Below are 3410 nucleotides of genomic sequence, written 5' to 3' on the forward strand. Positions count from 1 at the left end.
TAGGCACGCCCCCTACCTCGTGGCCTCCTCTTTTGTGTCTTGACATAGGGTCCAAGTTTCCTGGGTCTTGTTCGTTGAGAAAATCACGTTCCCGAAGGTTTCATTCTGTTTGGACTCCGTTTGATATTCCTTTTCTTCGAAACCCTAAAACAGGCAAAAAACAACAATTCTGGACTGGGCCTCCGATTAATAGGTTAGTCCCAAAAATAATATAAAAGTGGATAATAAAGCCTAATAATGTCCAAAATAGTAGATAATATAGCATGGAGCAATAAAAAATTATAGATACGTTGGAGACGTATCAAGCATCCCCAAGCTTAATTCCTGCTCGTCCTCGAGTAGGTAAATGATAAAAAAGCAGAATTTTTGATGCGGAGTGCTACTTGGCATAATTTTAATGTAATTCTTCTTAATTGTGGTATGAATATTCAGATCCGAAAGATTCAAGACAAAAGTTCATATTGACATAAAAATAATAATACTTCAAGCATACTAACTAAGCAATTATGTCTTCTCAAAATAACATGGCCAAAGAAATTTCATCCCTACCAAATCATATAGTTTAGTCATGTTTCATTTTCCTCACACAAGAATGCTCTCATCATGCACAACTCCGATGACAAGCCAAGCAATTGTTTCATACTTTAGTAATCTCAAACCTATAAACTTTCACGCAATATATGAGCGCGAGCCATGGACATAGCACTATGGGTGGAATAGAATATAATGAGGGGGCTTATGTGGAGAAGACAAAAAGGAGAAAGTCTCACATCAACGAGGCTAATCAATGGGCTATGGAGATGCCCACCGATTGATGTTAATGCAAGGAGTAGGGATTGCCATGCAATAGATGCACTAGAGCTATAAATATATGAAATCTCAACAAAAGAAACTAAGTGGGTGTGCATCCAACTTGCTTGCTCACGAAGACCTAGGGCACTTGAAGAGGCCCATTGTTGGAATATACAAGCCAAGTTCTATAATGAAAAATTCCCACTAGTATATGAAAGTGACAAAACAAGAGACTCTCTATCATGAAGATCATGGTGCTACTTTGAAGCACAAGTGTGGTAAAGGGATAGTAGCATTGCCCCTTTTTATTTTCTCTTTTTTTATTTGGACTTTCTTTTTTTATTTGGCCTTTCTTTTTCTCTTTTTTTATTTGGCATTTTTTGGCCTTTCTTCTCTTTTTTTCTTTGGGACAATGCTCTATTAATGATGATCATCACACTTCTATTTATTTACAACTCAAATATTACAACTCGATACTAGAACAAAGTATGACTCTATATGAATGCCTCCGGCGGTGTACCGGGATATGCAATGGACCAAGAGTGACATGTATGAAAGAATTATGAACGGTGGCCTTGCCACAAATACTATGTCAACTACATGATTATGCTAAGCAATATGACAATGATGAATGTGTCGTGATGAACGGAATGGTGGAAAGTTGCATGGAAATATATCTCGGAATGGCTATGGAAATGCCATAATAGGTAGGTATGGTGGCTGTTTTGAGGAAGATATAAGGAGGTTTATGTGTGAAAGAGCGTATCATATCACGGGGTTTGGATGCACCGGCGAAGTTTGCGCCAACTCTCAATGTGAGAAAGGGCAATGCACGGTACCGAAGAGGCTAGCAAGGATGGAAGGGTGAGAGTGTGTATAATCCATGGACTCAACATTAGTCATAAAGAACTCACATACTTATTGCAAAAATCTACAAGTCATCAAAAACCTCGATACTACGCGCATGCTCCTAGGGAGATAGATTGGTAGGAAAAGACCATCGCTCATCCCCGACTGCCACTCGTAAGGAAGACAATCAAATAACACATCATGTTTCAAATTTGTTGCATAATGTTTACCATACGTGCATGCTACGGGACTTGCAAACTTCAACACAAGCATTTCTCAATTTCACAACTACTCAACTAGCACGACTTTGATATTATTACCTCCATATCTCAAAACAATCATCAAGCATCAAACTTCTCTTAGTATTCAAAACACTCTTAAGAAACTTTTATTAACTTTGAATACCTAGCATATTAGGATTTTAAGCAAATTACCATGCTATTTAAGACTCTCAAAATAATCCAACTGAAGCATGAGAGATCAATAGTTTCTATAAAACAAATCCACCACCGTGCTCTAAAAGATATAAGTGAAGCACTAGAGCAAAACTATATAACTCAAAAGATATAAGCGAAGCACATAGAGTATTCTAGCAAATTCCAAATCATGTATGGCTCTCTCAAAAGGTATGTACAGCAAGGATGATTGTGGTAAACTAACAAATAAATACTCAAATCATACAAGATGCTCCAAGCAAAACACATATCATGTGGAGAATAAAAATATAGCTCCAAGTAAAGTTACCGATAGAACTAGACGAAAGAGGGGATGCCTTCGGGGGCTTCCCCAAGCTTTGGATTTTAGGTGTCCTTAGATTATCTTGGGGGTGCCATGGGAATCCCCAAGCTTAGGCTCTTGCCACTCCTTGTTCCATAATCCATCAAATCTTTACCCAAAACTTGAAAACTTCACAACACAAAACTTAAAGTAGAAAATCTCAGCTCCGTTAGCGAAAGAAAATAAAAGACCACTTCAAGGTACTGTAATGAACTCATTCTTTATTTATTGGTGTTATACCTACTGTATTCCAAATTCTCTATGGTTTATAAACTATTTTACTAGCCATAGATTCATCAAAATAAGCAAACAACACACGAAAAACAGAATCTGTCAAAAACAGAACAGTCTGTAGTAATCTGTAGCTAGCGCAAGATCTGGAACCCCAAAAATTCTAAAATAAATTGCTGGATGTGAGGAATTTATGTATTAATCATATGAAAAAATAATTAACTAAATATCACTTTCCAAATAAAAATGGCAGAAGTTCTTGTGAGCGCTAAAGTTTCTGTTTTTTACAGCAAGTGTAACAAGACTTTCCCCAAGTCTTCCCAACGGTTCTACTTGGTACAAACACTAATTAAACACAAAAAACACAACCAAAAAAGAGGCTAGATAAATTATTTATTACTAAACAGGAGCAAAAATCAAGGAATAAAAATAAAATTGGGTTGCCTCCCAACAAGCGCTATCGTTTAACGCCCCTAGCTAGGCATAACAAGCAAGGATAGATCTAGGTATTTCCATCTTTAGTAGGCAATCCATAAGTGGCTCTCATAATAGATTCATAAGGTAATTTAATTTTATTTATAGGAAAGTGTTCCATGCCTTTCCTTAATGGAAATTGGAATCTAATATTTCCTTCGTTCATATCAATAATTGCACCAATCGTTCTAAGGAAAGGTCTACCAAGAATAGTAGGACATGAAGGATTGCAATCTATGTCAAGAACAATAAAATATATGGGCACATAATTTCTATTTTCAACAATA

This window comes from Triticum dicoccoides, chromosome 4A (genome assembly GCF_002162155.2).
Source record: "Triticum dicoccoides isolate Atlit2015 ecotype Zavitan chromosome 4A, WEW_v2.0, whole genome shotgun sequence".
NCBI classification, from domain to species: Eukaryota; Viridiplantae; Streptophyta; class Magnoliopsida; order Poales; family Poaceae; genus Triticum; species Triticum dicoccoides.